General features: G+C 52.1%; 1 protein-coding gene across 1 annotated transcript in view; it reads right to left on the bottom strand.

The window, feature by feature from the left end:
* Positions 1–20,987, bottom strand: part of LOC143693004 (uncharacterized) — a 680,702-nt gene that overhangs the window by 187,214 nt on the left and 472,501 nt on the right. The window lies entirely within an intron of this gene.

Below are 20,987 nucleotides of genomic sequence, written 5' to 3'. Positions count from 1 at the left end.
TGTGGTGTCACAGAGAGGGAAATGTTGGGGTGGCTGCTGCTGTAGTCATAGAAGGGAACACTGTGGCTGCCAGTGCTTTGTTGTCATAGAGAGGAGAACGGGGGTTCTGTAGTAGAATGGGGAGAACAATGGGATCCTGTAGTTCTTATCAGTCATGCAGTGACATTGGGGCTTCCACTGCCCCCAGTGATGTCATAGAGAGGAGAACATTGGGACTGCCATCCTTGTGAGCTCAAAGACAGGGTAACCTTGGGGCTGCTACCCCTGGTTTCTCATGGAGAGGCTAATCTTGGGGCTGCCCCCGCTGTGGTGTCATAAAGAAGTCAATGTTGGGACTGCCAATGCAGTGGTGTCACAGACAGGGGAATGTGTGGGGAGTCACTGCTGGGGTGTCACAGACAGGGGAGCATTTGGGGCTGCCACCCCTGTGGTGTCACAGAGAGGGGAATGTTGGGGCTGCCACTGTGGTGCTGTCATAGAGAGGAGAATGCTGGGGGTGCCACCTCTGTGGTGTCACAGAGAGGGGAACGTTGGGGCTGCTACTACTGTGTTTTCATAGACAGGGCAATGTTGGGTTAGCCACCAAAGTGATGTCAGAGAGATTGGAATGTTGGGGCTGCCACCACTGTTTTCTCATAGAGAGGGGAATCTTTGTTCTGCCACTGTGTTGGTGTCATAAAGAGAGGAACACTGCGGGTGCCACCTCTGTGGTGTCACAGAGAGGGGGACGAGGACTGGCACAGCTGTGTTGTCACAGAGACAGGAACAGTGGGGCTGCAACCACTGTGGTGTCATAGAGAGTGGAACGTTGTGGCTTTCACCATTGTGGTGTCACAGAGAAGGGATTTAGGGCTGCCACAGCTGTGGTGTCACAGAGAGTGGAAGGTCAGGATTGCCTCCAATGTGGTGTCACAGAGAGGGGGACACTGGGGCAGCCATCACTGTGATGTCACAGAGAGGGGAATTTTAGGGCTGCCACCTCTTTTCTGTCACAGGGAGGGGAACATTGGAATTGCCACCCTTGTTGTGTGACAGACAGGGGAACGTTTGAATTGTCACTGCTGTGGTGTCACAGAGAGGGGGACATGGTCCTGCCACAGCTGTGGTGTCACAGAGTGGGGAACACTGTGGCTGCCACCCCTGTGGTGTCACAGACAATGGAATGCTCGATCTTGAAGTGATGTGATATCATAGAGAGGGGAACATTGGTGTTGCCACTGCTGTTGTGTCACAGACATGGGAACACTGCCAAACCTGCCCTGGTGCTGTGCCCACTGCAGTGCTGCTCCTCTGTGACACTGCAGGGCCTCCTGGGGACATTGTTCACACTCTGGAGACTCATGGGACTATAGGAGCCCTGTGACACTCCAGGGTCTTGTAGAATCCATGGAACCAAGAGGAGACTGTGAAACTCTGGGGCTTCATGGAACCATCCATTGTGATACCTCAGGGCCTCATGCTTCCCAGGAATCCTTGTGACTCTACAGGACTAAATGGAACCAAGGGGACATTGTGACACTGTGGAGTTCATGGAACTGAGGGGATGCTCTGACACTCAGGTGCCTGAAGATGCTCAGGAGCCGTTGTGACCCTGTGGCTTGTGGAACCAAAGGGACACTGTGACACTGTGGGGTCTCATGGAATCCAGAGGCCCTTGTGACTCAGTGAGGACAGTTGGAACCGAGGATCCATTGAGATATCTCAGGGCCTTGTGTTGTCCAGGGATCCTTGTGACATTGTGGGGCCTCATGGAACCAAAGGGAGCCTGGGACACTGTGTGATCTCAGGGAACCAAGGGGACTCAGAGACACTGTGGGGCCTCCTGGTTCTCAGTCATTTCTGACACTTGTGTCCGTCTACAAAGAGGCAAAGCTGGGCAGCCTGAGCCTGTTGATCCAGAATATTCGCATCTGCATGGGAGGATGTTCCTGCCAGCTGTGGTGCTTTGTGTTCTCTCTGCTCTCTGGGGGAATTGCATCCTACAGGAGACCCCAACTACTCCTGTAGCTGACACCACAGGGCCTGCTGTGGGGTGGGAGCAGAGGCATCTTTCACTCCATCATGTTGCTCAGAGCCTATCCAAGCAGGAACGTTTCCAAGGATGGAGCATTCACTGGCTCTCCACCAAGGCTAACAGTGAAAGCAGGGCGCTGGGGGAGGCAGCAGGGAGAGCAGAGGCTGTGCTGGGTGAGCGAGGGAAGAGAATGAGTGCAGAAGGCACAGCCCACCCGGAGGCCACCAGGCAGAGCCGTGGAGCCTCCCCAGGTGAGGGTGACCTGCCCGGGGAGTGCCCTGCTGCCCCCGGGACTGTGCTGCCACCCCCGGTGGAGGTGTTTGCCCAGCAGGATGTCCCCTGGTCACCCGGGGCTGTGCCGCTGCCCCAGGCGGGAGGGCGCTGCCAGCTGAGTGTGCCGTCCCTGGGGTCAGTGGTGGAGGCACCCCGAGAAGCCTGGCTGTGTTAAATGAGCACCCTGCAGCCCCTCTGTGCCCTGCCATGGCTGCCAAGACACCTGAAAGGACTGGCTGCTGTGCTGCTGTGCCCGCTGCTGCCCCTTGTTCTGCCCTGCTGGCAGAAACTGCCGCAACCGCCCAAGCCCAGCGCGGGTTGTCAATGGAGCGCGCTGCTGCTGATCCAGAGGGTGGAGAGACGTCATGCTGCAGAGCCACATTGAACAGGCACTCTGCCACTCTGCTGTGCCCTGCTGCCGCAGCTGGAACCCCAGAAGCAGCACTTGGTAGCAGCAGGGAGGCGCTTTGCCACTGCAGCCGCTGCAAGGCACCCAGCCGCCACCACTGTGAGATGCCTTGCTCCTGCAGGACAGTGCCGGGCCATGGAGCGGGCTTTGCTGCCCCTCCACCAGGCTCTGCCACACCAGCTGAGATCTCAGAAGCGGTGCCCGGCCCCTGCGAGATTCCCACTCCTCTGTGCCATGCTGCTGCCCCTGTAGCCATCTCTGCCTGCGCTGGAACCACCTCTCTGTGCTTTGCTGTGACTGAAAGCGCCCCTACAGCTGTGCCCAGCCATGGCGAGACAGTGCCCGGCCCCAGCGGGAGAGTGCCCTGGCACTGTGAGGGGGTGCCTGGCTGCGGAGCCATTCCTGGCTGCTATGGAGCTGCCCGTGCCTGTTGCCAAGCTGTACCTGGCTGCTGTGAGACTCCCAGCTGCTGTGGAACACCTGGCTATGATCAAGCCGTATCTGTCGCTCCATGCCCTGCTGTCAACTGCTGGGAAAAGGTGTCGGCTGAGCAGTTCATGCAGGGGAGGGTCCCCAGCGGGGGTCCCTGGGCCAGTGCCCCACCTTGGCCAGAAGCCAGCAGCCAGCTTAGAACTGGTGCAAACCAGGGGAATCTGACTGTTTAATTAAAACAAAGCATCCCAAAGGCCTGAGGTGGGTGATGATGCGATGGGATTGCTGCCCAGTGCTCTGAATGTCAAAGTGAAGAAATTCAATGAAGTGCAGGCAAAAGATTGCTATGTCCTTGCTCTGTCCTTCTTATTCTACCTCTCCTAAACTTGTGGCAAATTTACTATCCGGAGCCATAAAATGGGGAACCATTTTAAAAAGAAAACCTCTAAAGATAACTAGGTGACCTGGTGTCCCAGGGTCTACAACTGGACACCTTCTCTCAATTTTGCAAGGTAAACCTGGTGTTTTTATTTTCTAAACACCAGCTAGACCTCTTGTCTAAAAACTGGGTAGACCTAGTGTTGAAAAATTTACCATCTCACCCCCCCAGTATGTGAATTGGCTTCTCTGGTGAACTCTGAGTTTTCTAGATTGGACTTGTTTATGAATAACTTTGAATGTGTTCATTTTCCCGCAAGCTGGGAGGGTTTGAGCAGGCTGCCTGAGGTCTATGAACAGTTTGTACCACGGCCAAGTGTGGGACTGAAGATCTGCCTTCCGAGGAGCTGTGAATCGGTTGTGCTTGACAACAGGTAGAGAAACAGCAATTGTGAGACTGAGGGCACACCAGAAACATCACCTGCTGAGCCGGAGAATGACACCAAGCCGGCGACATCCCCAGCTCAGACAGAGAACCACGGGGAACAGACACTGGAAGACATCCTTACTGTGACTGTTCCTGATAACAAATCCACCTTGTCCTTGCTGTGGTACCCGGGTGAACTGGGTGTTGGGCTTGATTGAGCATCTGAGGGTAGCCCACGGGATAAGGAGGGTTTGTTTTCTGTGTGCTCAATGTGGAAAAGAGAAGAGTAATGATCATGGTATTTTTTGTCACTTTGGTAAATGCAGGGGAGCAGCAGAAATGGCTCCAGGCAGGGAGTGGATATATGAGGAATGCAGCAGAGACTTCAAGATGAAAATTGCTCTGGGACAACACAAAAGATTGGCACATTCATTGGTTAGAAATCAGGAAAGGGTTGCTGTTTTCCACCCAAAAGAGACTTCCAACCCAGGAGCCCACCAAAAATGCTGGACTAAAGAGGAGGAAGAACTACTGGTGAGATTGGAGGCTCAGTTTGAGGGCAACAAAAGCATCAATAAACTCATTGCAGGACACACATCACAAGCAAAACAGCTGAAGAAATCAGGGACAAAAGGAGATTGCTGCCCAGGAAACCAGCTGAGGATGCAGATAAGGAACCTGGCATGAGTCATCAAACCAGGAGAGCAGCTGGGAGCCTGAGAATGGACTTGGACAAAGATCTTGGGAGGAGTCAGATGCCTGGGAGAGCAGCTGCTGGAAGGAAAACAGATCCCAAGATGAGTCACCACCCTGATAAAGATAACAACAGCTGGGAAACAGCAAGTGACAGAGGGAGGGGGAGCTGCAGGCCCATTATCTCAGAACCCTCAGTGAATGGCTATCAGCTGGGACAATTCACACCTTCCTGTGGATATTCAAGCACTTAATAGATGATAAGGAGATGCAATCAACAATCAATCAGCACAGGAATGCTTTTGATGCCTTGAATTAATCAGCCAGATAAGAACAGCAACCCAAGATAAGAGAAAAATGGGGAGCCAGGAAAAAGGACCAATAAGACCTTCTCAAAAGTGGATGAAAAGAAGAACAGTTAAGAAAGGTCATTTTCTTTGCTTCTAAGACCTGTTCCATCTAGATAGGGGAAAACTTGCTAAAATTATCCTGAATGACAAAGAGTGTTTGTCCTGTGAAATCCCACCCATCGAACTTTATTCAGTTTTTAAAGCCTGATGGGAAACACCTGGAACATTTGATAGCCTTGGGAACTTCCAAATTGTGGGAGATTAGGGACTGGCCGCAAGATCTCGCATTGTTACGGGCAGACAGAACCCCTCCCCTTTACCGTTACTTAGCCCCACGTGTTGTTGATCATTAACCCCTGTTATAAATGACCCTGCCTAACCGTTAATAAACGCCAGTTACCGTCCACCACATTGGTGTGTGCGTGTGCTTGGTCCGTGTGGCAGAGGCGCTGCCACCGAGCCGTCCTCGACCTGGGATGCCACGCCCCAAGCGGCGGCAACACCAAATTAATGGGAAAGCCAACATTAGTGCTTTCAGAGACTTAATTATGGCAAAAGAAATTGAGAAAAATGTGCAGGAGATGAGCAAAAACTCAGCTCCCAGTCCAGGATTACTCTAAGAGACATCAAGAAGATGGATCCAGAGTACTCCTGGACCATGGAGATCTTCAGCTTATGGTTAACATCAGGAAAAATCCCAGACATGGTGAGGGGTTGCAGGACTGTTTTGATTCCTAAGTCAACCAAAGCAGGGCACCTAAAGGACATTAACAACTGGAGAGCCATCCTGATCGGTTCCATCTTGCTAAGACTGTTCTCCAGGATTTTAACAGCCAAACTGACCAAGGCTTGCTCCCTCAACCCAAGGCAAAGAGGCTTTATAAGGGCAGTGGAATGCTCCGAAAACCTGAAACTCCTGCAAACTAGAATTCAGTCAGCAAAAGGAGAGCACAAACCCCTGGCTGTTGTATTTGTGGACTTGGCCAAGGCTTTTGACACCACAAGCCAGCAGCACGTTCTACATGCCCTACAGGAAAGGGAGGTAGATCCCCACATCATCAATCTGGTGAGCAATACTGTGAAAAATGTTTTTGTGATTTGTGTCAATCAGCAATGGAATCAGCAAATGCTTTTATCTGCTGTGTGGAAAATGGATGCATTCTTTGGGATAGATACAAAGAAGGCTTATGAAACTTTCTATACCCAAATAAAGCTTTGAACTAGGGGAAGTATGGTAAAGTAAAGAGATGAGGTAGCAAGATGACTGATGCTTAGAATAAAATAGAGGACGTTGTGGTGAAGCTAAGGGGACTGCAATGTGACTAAATGCTTATGTGTAATAAAAAGCTTAACAAAATCATGTAGCAGACAGAGGTGAAGGGGCCTCGCTCCAGACAAGCACAAGAAGGACAGGAAGCCAACAACCACCTGGAAAGATGATGAAATTGCTTATTCCAGCTGATTGATATTTACTCATTTCTACTAAACAAGCACACTGGAAACTGCTTTTTTATGCTTAAAAACAGTATATATACTTTACTGAATTTGTAAGTGGTGTGTGCCGTGAGTGGAGCGGTGACTCCCCGGCTAACCAGCACTGCTTGCTCGCCTTCTTTAAAATCAAAGATATAGAAATAAAATTCACATTGACTATTGAAATTTTATGTATTAGTATGATCCTTGTCCCATGGCAGCACTCCCAGTATGGTCCCAGAATAATCCCAGTTACTTTCAAGCACTCCCAGGATGGTCCCGGTTGCCTCCAGCTAGATCAACCCAGTCAGTCCCAGTATGATGCCATTTGCTCCCAGTGTGCTCCCAGTTGCTCCCAGTCACCCCCAGTCCAGGGACGATGTGCATGGTGTGTTCCCAGTCACTCTCAGACACTGCCAGGGTTAATCCAGTCAGTCCCAGTATGATCCAGTGATGACCCCGGTGTGGTCCCAGTTGCTGCCTGTAGGAACCACTTGTGCCCCACACGGTTCCAGTTGCTCCCTTTCACCCTGACTTTTGTTCCAGTGTTTCCCAGTCTTTCCCAGTGTATCCCAGTTCCTTCCAGCATATTCCCAGTCACTCCCAGTTCTCCCACATGCTCCTGGCATGATCCCAGTTGCACACAGCTGCTCCTGCTCACCCAGAGCATGATCCCACTTGCTCCCAGTATATCCCATTTGCCTCCAACAGGGTCACAATTGCACCCGGCAGGCTCCTACTCAGTTCCAGTATGATCCTGGTATGATGGAAGTACAAATGCAGTGCAATCCCAGTCACTGCCCATTTGATCCCAGTATGATCCCAGTACAGCCCAGTCTCTCCCACTGAAGCCACTCCTGGGATCTCCCAGCCCTCTCTGCATTCACCCCTTCTGGATCTCCTGGGAGGAACCCCAAGGGCTGGAAGTCTGCAGCCAGGGTCCCCAGCAAGGCCCAGTTTGGATGAAGAAGGAGAGCAAGAAGGGAGGGAAGTAAGAGAAGGAGGTTGGCTTAGGAAGAAAAAGGAGGAGGAGGCAGTGAAGATGAGGAGTGGGAGAAAGAGGAGGGACAAAGGAGGATCAGGGAAAGGAGAAGGAACCATGATGTTGAGCACTCCCTGAATTCACAGGCTGTGGGATCATCACCCATCTGTTAGAACTGGAGCATTTATCTTCTGTTAATTGGGCAGTTTTCTTTATCTCTTCCACAACCAATCCATCCTCTGGGAAATATCTTCTCTTAATGGGCCATTGAGTGTCACTGCATGACTGATAAAAACCACATCATCCCATTGTGAGATGCTCTGCCCAGGGGGAGGAGCCAAGCATTCGTACCTGGATATAACCGCATCCCTGGGACACCACATCAGCCTCTTCCCACTGGATTCTCAGAGAAGCAGCTTTCTTCTCCACAGGATTCCCAGAGGAAGACCAGGCCCAACACCACCACCACTGGACCTTCAGAGGAAAACTCCACCCTTCTACAGGATCCTAACAGAACCACATCTGTCACTGCAGGAGCTCTGCAGCCACCATTTCATAGGACTGCTACCAGCAGCCTGACCTGCAGGGTGTCACGTCGTATTCTGATCTGGTGAGTGGGGTTTTTTTGTAAAACGGCATTTGTATTTTTAAGATTTTCCTAGTTCAATAACTGTTATTCCTATTCCCATACTTTTACCTGAGATACCCTTAATTTCAAAATTCTAGTAATTTGGAGGGAGAGGGTTTACATTTTCCATTTCAAGGGAGGCTCTTGCCTTCCTTAGCAGACACCCGTCTGTTCAAACTGAGACAATGTCCCAGGACACCCAGGCAGGTGAGGAGGAAGTCAGTGCTCCTTTCCCCCTCACTCCTGCTCCATCTCCCAGTCCAGCATGGCCCCCAGCTGCAGGACAGCCCCTCTGCCAATGCCGTCCTGCCGGGGAATCACTGGGGGGATCTCCTTCCCCTTCCCTGGGGCACAGAGGCAAATCCCATCCTGACCTTGTCCTTCGTCCTCCAAACAAGAAGCTGAGGATGGAGACCAGGGAGGACAAATCCCTGCAGCAGAACCTCATGGAAGAGGCGATTTTGAGCAGCTCTACTGTGCAGGAATCCAATGGGGAGGAAAAGTCCCAGAGGTCCCTCAGGAGGAGGGACACCAAACTCAGCCCAGGGTGCTCTGAGGAGGAAAGACCCACCCTGAGCCAGGAAGGTGGACAGAGCTTAAGCCAGGGCTCAGAGCTGGTGGTGCATGAGCAGCTTCATGATGGGGAGAAGCCCTACAAGTGCTTGGAGTGTGGGAAGAGCTTCAGGCAGAGCAACACCCTGATCCGCCACCAGATGATCCACACTGGGGAATGGGCCTACGAGTGTGGGGAGTGTGGGAAGGGCTTCAGCTGCAGCTCTGACCTGAGTGTCCACCAGATGATCCACACTGGGGAGAGGCCCTATGAGTGTCCTGAGTGTCAGAAGAGGTTTCAGACCAGCTCCCATCTCCATGTGCACGAGCGGATTCACACCCAGGAGAGGCCATTCCGCTGCCCTGACTGCGGGAAGGGCTTCAAGCAAAACTCCCACCTCATCACCCACCTGTACATCCACACTGGGGAGAAACCCTATGAGTGTGGGGAATGTGGGATGAGCTTCAGCCGTAACTCTCACTTGACCAGACACCAACGGAAGCACCAGTGAGGGAAGCCCTGCAAATGCCCCAACTGCAGGAAGAGCTTTGTGCACTGCTCCAGCACCATCCCCCATTGGAGGTCCCACGTTGGAAAGAGAACTGGTTATCTACGTTCCCTGTGATCCATGCTGGGAAGACACCTGTCCCTTTTCCTGCCCCTGCCAATGACATGATGTGGGTCCAAGGTTATGAGGGTCTGGCCATGGCTGTGTCATTACATTCACTCCTACTTCAGGTCATTGCCGGGGCAGGAAAGAGACTCTCTCTGTCTGCCGTGAGGAGAAGGGTGTCCTTTCCAGGCAGGGGGATATACATGGCTGGGAAGAGACAGTCGATGGTGTTGTAGTTTTCCCCGCAAAAAGTTTTTCTTATCCCTTCTGTTATCCATGTTGTTGTTGTTCCTGTTTGTTCCATATCTGGTTGCTGTTCCCAATACATTGTTCTTATCCCAGCCCGGGATCTTTGCCTTTTGTGCTTTCCATGGGAGGTGGGAGGGCAGCGAGCGGCAGCACGGTTTTAGCGGGAGCAGGAAATTGGGGAATCCCATTCCTAAACCCCGGCCCATGGAGACCGAGCATCCCAGCTGGTGCCAGCCCTGGTGGCCATGGCAGCAGCCTTGGGAGCGGGTCTCTGGCTGGGGCTGTGGGAACCTCTTCCCTCTGGTGCCCAGGGACAGGAGTGGAGGGAGCGGCTGCAGCTGAGTCGGGGCAGGCTCAGGTTGGATGTCAGGAAAAGGTTTTTGCCCAGAGGCTGCTGGGGCCCTGCCCAGGCTCCCCAGGGAAGGGTCCCAGCTCCAGGGCTCTCTGAGCTGCAGCAGCGTTTGGCCAGCACTGCCAGGCCCAGGCTGGCATTGTTGGGGTGTCCTGTGCAGGGCCAGCAGTTGGACTGGAGGATCCTGATGGGTCCCTCCCAGCTCAGCCAATTCTGTGGCTCTGGGATCCCATCAGCCTGGGGATGGGACTTGAAATGGTTTCCATGGCAACAGAACTCTTGCTGCAGGCCTGAGCTGGTGTCCATGGCAACCACCCCTGGGATGGGGTCTCCATGGAGCTGCCAAGGGACTGAGCATAGACACAGGGGGGTGGGGATGGTTACCATGGAAACTGACCATAGCAATGGATTCTAGTGATGGCTGCCTGATAAGGATCCGAGTTGCCACAGGCACTCAGAGGGGTTCCATGGGGACATTCCAAGCGTTTCCAGCCTCTTTAAGAGCTGGAATGTCACACACAGAGACAGGGGCTCCATGGAGACTTCCCAGTGGTTTCTGGGGATGGAAAAGAGCCCTGTGGTCAGAGGCAGTCACAGCCATTCCATGGTGACATCCCAGGGCACCTTGGGCTGCAAAGGCACCGATCTGTCACAGGCACTCACGGGGGCTCCACGGTGACATCCCAGGAGTCCCCAGGCTGCCAAAGAGCCGGGATGTCCCAGACACTCACAGGGGTTCCTGTCATGGGCACAGTGGGAGCTTCGGGCAAAAGCTTTATTTCTTTATTGGAGAAACTCCAAACGTGAGATGGAGAAATGACACCCAGCAGCCACCATGGATCCTCAAACCTCTGCAGGGCCCCTGGACTTCTCAAATTCCTTCTAAGAGAGGAGACTGGCAGCTATTGGGTTCAATCCCAGCCCCAGAATTTGTCAAAGGTTTATATGTAAAAGATGGGACAGGTTGAATCCAACTTTAATAAAATTTGTCCCACAGGATTAATGATAAAATACCAGCTATATTTATATAAATAGGGCTCTGATTGATTCTGATCATGATTAGACAGAAAGATCTTAACCAGAGTTATTTACTCCACAGTGCAGGAACTATAACAATTATTAGAATATTGTGCTCTAGGCAGCAATTTTGAAGTCTACAGGGCCTTGCTGGAGTGGTTTGAGCCCATTGCAGGCAGAGCCTCCTGCTCCAGCAGGAGCTGCCTTTCCTGTGCCATCAGCAGGGCAGGTCCCGCTGCAGGAAAAGCCCCAGGCCAGCCCCAGCACAGGGAAGGCCTCGGGCACAAGGGCAGAGTGCCGTGCTGGGAGCTGTGCCAGGGAGAGCCTGAGGCACCAAAGGCACCTTGGCAGCAGCAGCTGCTTGCAGGCCATGGCCAGGAGCCTCCCTTGGCAGCCCGGCCTGGTGGCCACCACTGCAGAGCTGCTGCCTCACGGCTCATTCCTGGCTGGGCTCTGAAAAGCCACTTCTGCTCCAGGAGCCTGACTGGGAAGCCATTGGCCCCAGCACCTTGGGGACAAGATATCAATGACAAAACTCTTCATGCCAGCAGAGCCAAGGCAGGGGCAGAGCAAAGGGCACAGCCAGGCCCAGGGGACAGGGCTGCCATGGTGATGGCTGTCAGGTCACTGCCCCTGCAGCAGCCTGGCTGCCCTCAGCAGACATTCTGACCAGAAGCCTTGTGAGGGCACCCAGCACAGCAGAGAACCCACACTACAGGAATTCTGTCACTGGGGAGGGCAGGGGGTTTCACTGGGTCAGGCTGCACAAAGCTCCTGCTCTTGGACAATTCCTAGAATGGGGCATCCAATTCTCTGGAAATACAGTTGCAGTTTTGTGCCACTTTCATCATTGTAAAATATTTCCTCCTTCTAACAAAGGTAAATCCACCCTTGTTCATTTTAAAGATATTGACCCTTGTTCTGTCACTTGCAAGATTTGGGAGAAAATACCTTTGACCACAATTTTTCCTTTTTCACAGACCTTATTTTTTTTCCAAAAATCTCCCAAGATGGGGTTTGGAGGCCTTGTCATAAAACCAGCAGGGACAGTCTGCAGGCTCTGGGCGCCGGAGTGAGGAAACTTGTTGCAGACATCTTTTCAATAAAAATCCTTTCTGAGAAGCTAAGAGGCCTCAGAGACAGAATGTAAACAATGGTTATCTACTGCTGTGGAATGCAACAGGTCCACCTGTGATTGGCCCATCTTGGATGTTTATAATTAATAGCCAATCAAGGACCAAGCTATCTCGGACAGAGTCCGTGAAAGCTGCCTTTGTTATCATTCTTTTCTTTTCTATTCTTAGCTTAGTTAGCTTCTGAGAAAACCTGTCATTCTTTTTCATTTTAGTATAGTTATAATGTAATATATATATATCATAAAAAAATAAATCAAGCCTTCTGAACACGGAGTCAACATTCTCGTCTCTCCCTTCACCTGAAAACCCCTGTGACCATGGTCACAGAAACTGAGGACAGAACAGGAATAGCCTGGGAGGGATTGAAGGGCAGTTTCAGAGAGGCTGGAGCTTTTTCTTCATAGCGGGAATGAGCCTGAAGAAGACATAATAGCACCAAGGGCAGCTGGGGAGGCCCAGAGTGGGCACCAAGAGAAAGGAATTTCCTTGGCAGGGCAGGGCTGTGGTGCAGCACGTCCCCCAGCAGGAGCCTGGAGCAGCCCAAGGCTTTGTGTGGGCAGGCAGAGGCAGGCAGGAGGCAGAGCTGTCAGCAAAGGAAGGGCCCAGCCAGGTGGGGCAGCCGGGGGATGCCCACAGCCTGCAGGGACAGAGGCGCAGGTTTGCTCAGCACCAGAGACACCTTTGCCTTGCTTGTCCCCACCTGTCATCCACTGCCACCAGTGTTCTGCTCTACCTGGAACCTGGGGACGCTTTCTCAGTCCTGTCCCTCAGAAGGATCTATATAAATTATGAGAAACTTCAGTGTTTCAGCCTCTTTTTGAGTCCCTGAGAAGTTCTTTGAGCACACTCTGAGGGACTGAGTCTGATGCAAAGGGCACCAAAGCCCCAGAGGGCCATTAAAGTCCTTGTGCTGTGTCTGTGCTGCAGAGCTGGGCTGGGCTCCTGGCAAGGGCAGCTCCTGGCAAGGGCAGCAGAGCTGCAGAGAGACAGCTCTGGCCAGGAGCAGCTCCTGGGCACAGCCCAGCAGGGCTGGGGCACTGCCAGGGCCCCTCAGGAACACCAGCAGGGCACAGACAGAGCTCCCAGGGGCTCAGCACTGGCAGGGGCTGTGGCATGTCCCAGAGGGGGCTGTGTCACAGCAGCTCCTCTGTGGCTGTGTCATGGAGGCACAGAGCAGCTGTGATGGCAGCAAGGGGCTGTGTGACATCACAGAGGTGAGGTCACAGATTGGGCTATGACATCACAGAGTTTGTTGTGTGAGGTCACTGAGCAGCTACAGCATCATAGAGGGAACTGTGTGACATCACAGAGCAGGCTGTGATGTCATGGCATGGCTGTATGACATCACAGCGCAGGCTGTGAGGTCAAAGTGCTGTGTGGCACTTTGAATAGCGTGCTGTGACATTACACAGTGTCAGTATGACATCACAGAGCAGGTTTTGTGGCATCACGTAGGGGATTGTAACATCATACAGCTGTCTGTGACATCATAGTGTGAGGCCATAGAGCAGATCTTGCCATAATAGAGGGTGTCTCTGTGACATCAGAGAGTGGGTTGTGACATCACAGGGTGGCTGTGTAACATCATACAGCAGGCTGTGACATCACAGATCAGACTGTGACATCACAGGGTGACTTTGTGACATCACAGAGTATTCTGTGACACCACACTATAGATTTATGATATCAGCTGGTTCTGTGACATCACAAGGGTGCTGTGTGACATCCCAGGGTGGGCTGTGAAGTCACAGGATGTTGTGTGATATCAGGGGATGGCTATGTGACATCACAGGGGACTGTGTGACATCACAGGGGCTGTGTGACATCACAGGGGCTGTGTGACATCGCAGGGGCTGTGTGAGGTCCCTGGGGAGGTCACTCTGCCCCGCCCCCCCTCACAGTTCCCCCCAGAGCAGTCCAACCCTGCTCGTGCACAGCAGGGTCCCCTGTCCCCCCGGGTCCCCCTGGCCCTGGCCCTGCAGCCTCCCCCAGAGGATGTTCCACGAGATCGACCCCAGAGCCTGACACGGGGACGGGGGGCCGGGGCCCTGGGGGTGCCACAGGGGGACAGGGACCCCCTGGCAGCATCCCCGTGTCCCCCAGGGCCAGAGCCTGCGCCAGGGCTCCTTCACCCTGTTACCAATGAGGCCTTGAGAGCGCTGAAAAAATCCCCAGCAGGGGAGCAGCAAAAACCAGATTTAATATTAAGCAACAGCACCACAGAGTTCCTTGGCAAGAGTCACTCTGCTCCTGACTGGACACTTCAGGCTGAGCAGGGAAACAAAGCAACAACAAAAGAAAACAAAGTCTAGGCAATCAAACTAGAAATGAACTGAGAACTGCCCCTGTGTGTGTGTGTGACACAAGGACAGTGAGGGCAAGGATGAAAGGAATATGGCCCAAAAGCTTAACAGAGCTTAAACTTAACAGGACTTAACTTATACCTTAATCTTAACTGATACCTTCAATTTCACAATTAAGCAAAAAACAGCATTTAGCAGGATTTAATCTAACTTTTGACCTATGACTTTGCAATTTAACAGAGGATTAACATTTAACAGTATTTGACTCAGCTTATAACTTATATTAAACATAGCAACTTAGGGAAACAACAACTCTTAGCGGTGTTTAGCTTCACTTAGACCTTGTGACTTAACCTTACCTACAGGCAATGTAGGTAAGGTTAAGTCATCCTGGCCACACTTGGCACCAACAGCTTTCTTTGGCAGGGTGAGAACAGGGATGTTGTGCCACTGAGGGAACAAAACCAGTTCCCAGGGCTGCTGCTACAGAAAGCAGGAGCTGGTTGGGCAGCAGCAGTGCCTGGAGCAAACAGTGTTTGTGATGAGCTGCAGAGGAGCTGAGCCCAGGGGCTGTTGGCCAAGGCCCAGGCCCAAGGAGCATTTCTCAGCTGGCAGGGCGGCCTGAGAAGGGCAGGGGGGAATGCAGCAGCACAGGGCCCATGGAACCAAGGGACCATTGTGACACTGTGGAGCCTCATGGAATCATGGAGAGCACTGTGACATTGCTGGGCCTCATGGAACCATGGGGACCATACTGACACTCTGTGGCTCCATGGAATGCAGGGATCATTGTGACACTGAGAGGCCCCATCAAACCAAGAGTCCATTGTGACACTGTGGGGCCTCATGGAACCATAATGCCATTGTGACACTTTGGGGTGTCATGAGACTAAGGGGCCGTTATGACACTGTGAAACCCCATGGAGCCAAAGGTCCATTGTGACATTGCAAGACCTCATAGAACATAATGGAGAGACCATTTGGACACTTCACAGCCTCATGGAACCAAGGTCCATTGTGACACTGAGGGGATTCATAGAATCATGGAGACTCATAGAACCATTGGGACACTGTGGGGCCCTATGGAATAAGTAAAGCATTGTGACACTGTCAGGCCTCATGGAACCAGTGAGACCATTGTAACCCTGGGGGGCCCCACAGATCCAAGAGGACCATTGTGATACTGTGGGGCCTTGTGAAACCAAGAGGCCTTTGTGACACTGCAGGGCTGCATGGAACCAAAGCTCCAGGGTGACACAGAGGGGCCTCCAGTCATCAATGGTTCATTGTGACACTGTGGAGCCAAAGGAGTCCATTGTGACACTGCAAACCCCCAGGGTCCAAAGGTTCCATTGTGACATTGCAGGGCTCATGGAAGAGAGGAGTCACGTGACATTGTGGGGCCTGGGGAGCCACGGAGACCATTGTGACACTGCAAGGCCTCGTGGAATCATTGGGACCATTGTGACACTGCAGGGCCTTGTGGCATCGTTGGCACCATTGTGACACTCTGGGACCCCATTGAACCAAGGGTCTATTGTGACACTGCTGGACCCCATGGAATCAAAGCACCATTAGGACACTGTGGGGCCCCATGGAACCAATGGTGATAGTGCAGGACCTCATAAAACCAAGGGAACACAGAAAAGGTCTGGTTGGTTTGGCCTCCCATGGACTACCTAATTGGTCCAGCTGGTCTTGGCATGTTGAGGCTCTCTTCTCATCTGCTGCTGGAACACTGGGGCTCCGTGCTTTTCTTGCCATGGGAAAGAAATCTCCTTCTCTTCCAGGCACCCATGGCCACAATTAGGATTTCAACTCCAAATTCCCTTATTTCCACAGATTTTTCCCATAGGAATACGGCCAGGACAAGTCTGGCTGGCAATGGTTTCATAAGGGTCACCTCTCATTGGTCCCTGAAACACTGGGGAAGGCTCTGTGCTTTCCTTCCTATGGGAAAGAACTGTGCTGCTTCTGCATGTGCCCATGGCAGAAATTGGGTTTCCAACTCCAAAATTCCTTAAATGCAAGGACTGCTCCCAGACAAAATCTGCCATTCCTGACAAGTCTGGATGGCCTTGGCCTACTGAGGCTCTCACCTGCCTTCCAAACACTGGGGCTCTGTGCTATGGAAAAGAACTATTATCTTTCTCACCCAGGTGCCCATGGGCAGAATTGGGGTTTCACCTACAACATTCCCTGCTGTTAGAGACTGGAGGAGATTCTTGACTGGAAACATTTTGTGTATGGGAGAGGAAGGGGCAGGTCCAGCCTTGCCCTGCCCTGGAACCCCAGCCCTGCCCTGCCCTGGAACCCCAATCCCCCCAGAGCCTCTATCCCAGCCCAGCAGTGGCTGCCAGTCCCTGGCACAGCACAGGCAATGCTCCACAGCCACCTCTGCAGCCCCAGCCCAGCTCCTGAGGGACCAAATGCGCCCAAGCCCCACCTGGGGGAAGGGCCCAGGGAGACCAAGGGGTATTGAAGGCTGACCACAAGGCAAGCACACAGCTTGACCCTGGATCCTCTTGGAATTTCCATCTGAACAGTGCTGGAATCCAGGAGTTGGTAGCCGTGTGTGTGCTCCTCTGTATATTTTTTGTCTTTTTCTCTTTCTGTGTCTTCATCTTCTAATTCCCTCTTCTTGAAAATTTTGATTCAATTTAAATAGAATAGTCTTAGAATTGGCAAAGCTGAATAGGCCAGGTCAATGCTTTTAAAAGTGGGTTTTTTTGAATGAATTTCATATTAAACGTTTTTCCAAAGTTTCTCTAATTTTTTAAAGCTCCCAGTAAAGACGGTTTGGTTGTTTTGGGCCCCTGAGAAACTCTTGTTGTTATTTCTTCAGCACATAAAACTCAGAGGACACAAACAATTGTAATTCCTTTTAAATGTCTCCTTGAGAGGGTTGTTTGGGGGATGGGGGTCAGGGCTTGTGTGTGCTGCTTGGCCCAGCCCAGGCAGGGCTTTCCCAGCCACATTCCACACTCCATTGCCCAGCTGGAGCTGCTGGTGCCTCTGAGTTGTGCTGCCCCAGCCCCAGGGACGCTCTCCTTGTCTGCCCATTCCCCCACGCTCTCTGGGCAGGGATGGCCTCACTGGGGGCTGCTGACATCCTCAGCAACTTGGAGGCTGCTGCTGAATTTCCCTGCTCCAGAGGCTTGTTCAGCCTTCAGCTCTTCAGTGCAGGAATTCAGTGTCCCAGGGCTCATGAACATTCAGAACACCTGAACAAGCCAAGCCTCTGGGAATAATTTGAATTTAATTTTCAAATCTTTTGTGGTTAATTAGACAGATTTCAGTAGTGTATCCAAAGTGAATAGATTCTTTTTAAAAAGACAGTGAGAAAACATTTTTAAGGTCCTGTTTAGGTTTTTTTTTCCCTCTTAATACAATGATAATACAGTGCAATCTCCAATTGACACTGAATCCAAGTACCTCCTCATGCAGTTTGAATGGATATGAAAATCAAGACCCTTCATGGCTGACAATCAATCAGACTCTGTCCCTACCCCCACCCCACCATTTCCCCCATCCAAGCCCTGGCACTCAGAGCAGCCTTGTGCAAATCTGAGCTCCCTCCAGCCCAGGCTGCACCTGCAGCTTTCAGCTCCTTGGCTCCAACTCCCACCTGCTTTCCTTGGAGAAGGAGCTGCCTGAGACACAGAGGGATGTTCATTTCTTGTCAGCCAACAGAGCCAAGGGAAGGCACAGCTCCACCAAATGCAAAAGTCTTTTTTCTCCCTGGGCCTGCCCCTGATCCCCACAGCCTGTCCTGTTTCCTTCATCCCTGCATTGCCAGGGACTTTCGGGGATATGGGAGCTCTGCTCTGGCTATGGAGAGAGGTCCAAGTGCCAGCACTGGAGTGGGAACCACAACTCATCAGGTTTGTGTCCTTTAGGGGTCAGTAACTGCTGAGACTCAGAGGCACAGAAAGTTTCTCCTCTTGGCCAACAGACCACAGTAAAACAGGACACAATTCGATAACAATCTTGCTCTTCCCTGAGCTAAGTGCAATGTCCCAGCAGCATCTGATGAGTGCACCATCCACAAGTGATTTCCATACTAGAATTAATTTTAGACAAGAATGGTTCTGTGACAGATATAAAAACAATTAAGTTCTTGTATCAGGATGCTCATCCTGGAGTGGGGGCAAAACAGCTCCAACAATTCCTGATTTGCAAAGCTGTCAGTGGTGGATGGAGAAGGGAGCTCAGGCTGCTCTTGGTGTTGAGGAAATGCTGAAACCAGCCTGACTCATTTCATCTCCTCCTGTCCTGGCTGATCTCCCCTCTTTCCCCTTCCACCCATTGGCTTTTGTCTCCCACCAGGCCCCCGGTGAAGAGCCTGGCTCTGTGTTTTTCATCCCCTCCTCACTGGCACTGCCAGGCTGGGATGAGGAGCCCCTCAGCCTTCCCTGCTCTGGGCTGGACAAGCCCAGCTCCCTCAGCCTCTGCTCACAGCCCAAGGGCTCCAGCCCCACCTTGGAGGCCCTTCCCAGACCCTGCTCCAGCTGCCAGACATCTTTCCTGCCCTGGGCAACCCAACCCAGGCCACAGTGACCTGGAGAATCCCCGTCCTTGATGTCCTGCTCACACAGCCCTGGCCCCTTGTCCCCATGTCAGGCTCTGGGGTGGATCCTGTGGAACATCCTTTGGTGGAGGCTGTGGCTCCAGGTGGGCCGGGGGGATCCCAGGGGACAGGGACCCCGCTGGGCATGGACAGCATTGGACTTGTTGGGAGAAACTGTGAGGGGGAGCTGGGGCCGAGTGACCAACCCAGTGACCTGACACAGCCCTGCTGGGATGTCACACAGCCCCTCTGGGATGTCACAGCCTGCTCTGTGAGCTCACAGCCCCTTCTCTAATGTAACACAGGCGGTCTCTGATGTCACAGCCAATTCTGTGATGTCTTAGTCTTCTCTGGGATGTTAGACCTCTGCCCTGTGATGTCACAACTGGCTCTGTGATGTCACAGAGGCAGTCTATGATGTCACAGCTGCTCAATGACCTCACATGACCCACTCTGTGATGTCATAGCCCACTCTGTGACCTCATGTTACCAGATGATCAGTTGTCTACACCAGCTGAGCTGACACCTGGAGCTTGTTCTCCACATCCCCAGGCCTATGGAAACCACACAAGGCCCATTGTGTGAGAAGGGGAACTGGAAGTTCAGCAGCCTCAGGGTCCTGCCAGCTCAGCCAGGCCCACTGGAACATTGGGGTCCACGACCACCAGGGACCACCAGAGAGACCCCCAGGACAGAAGAACACATGGGTACAAGGGAGGGGCAATATGTTAATGATTTTGGGGAAATGATTATCATATGTATGTTTAGTCCAGGACAATCAATGAATATGTGAGCAAAATACAGAATATAAACAGAAACTTTCCTGTACTCAGCATGCAGGGCTTTGGGAGGAGCTCTCCCCCGTGCATCCAGCTGAATAAAGAATGCTGCTTCTTAATGCTACACTGGGGTTAAGGAGTTTTCTGTTTCACTGAATCTTTGGTAACACTCCCACTGCCAAGGAAAGCTCTGTCTGCTGCTGTTCACAAACAGAGAAGGGCTGGGGGCAGATGTGGGGCTCAGAGGCTGCCTGGGGCACAGTGACCATGAAATAATCAAGTTTTCCATGTTCTGTGAAAGAAGGAGGGGCAGCAACAAAACTTCCACACTGGAATTAGGAAGGGCAGACTTTGGCCTGTTTAGGATGCAGATCTGGGGAGTGCCAAATTGGGTACTGATTTTTTAAGGGAAACACCCCTTAAAAACAAAGGGGTCCAGGAAGGACACACATTTCAAGAAGGTAATTTAAGGGGGAAGGAGTAGCCTGTCCCAGTGTGACAAAAGATGAGCTGGTAAGGACAATGACTGGCCTGGCTGCCCATGGAGCTTTTGTGGGAACTTGGGGGATAAAAGGACTGGCAACTCAGGAAGCATTTAATGATTTTGATGGGTTATTCAGAAAGAAAAGTTGAGATGTGAAAGCTCAATTAGAACTTAACCTGGTGGCTTCTGTAAAAAAAGAGGTTTTTATTTAAAAAAATTATCGCAAAAGTAGGGAGAAGAAGAACCTCTAGTATTTATAAGATGCAGTGGGGAATACAGTAACTAAAGATAAGGAAAGGGCTGAGCTACTTAACATCTTATTTGTCTCAATTTTCAATATTAGGACAGGTTGTCCTCAGGACAAGTGTTCTCCTGAGCTGGTAGATGGGCACAGGGAGCAGAACAGCCCCCTGGAATCCAGGAGGAAGCAGCTGCTGACCTGCTGAGCCACTCAGATGCTCACAGGTGTATGGGATCTGATGGGATCCATGCTAGGGGGATGAGGGAGCTGTGGATGAGCTCCCCAGGCTGCTCCATTTACCATCAGTCCTGGCTCAGCAGGGAGGGCCCAGAGCACTGGAGGTGCCAGTGTGAGCCCATCCCCAGGAAGGGCTGGAAGGAGGAGCTGGGGAACTCCAGGCCTGTCAGCCTGACCTGGGTGCCTGGCAAGGTTATGGAACAGATCACCTTGAGTGCCATCACAGGGCACCCACAGGATGGCCCAGGGATCAGAGCCAGCCAGCGTGGATTTAGGGGTGGCAGGTCCTGCCTGACCAACCTGGTCTCCTTTTATGCCCAGGTGACCCACCTGTAGATGTGGGAATGGCTGTGGATGTTGTTTGCCTGGACTTCAGAAGAACCTTTGACACTGC

This window comes from Agelaius phoeniceus, unplaced genomic scaffold, assembly GCF_051311805.1.
Source record: "Agelaius phoeniceus isolate bAgePho1 unplaced genomic scaffold, bAgePho1.hap1 Scaffold_113, whole genome shotgun sequence".
Lineage (NCBI taxonomy): Eukaryota > Metazoa > Chordata > Aves > Passeriformes > Icteridae > Agelaius > Agelaius phoeniceus.
This window is presented reverse-complemented; position numbering and strand designations above follow the sequence as displayed.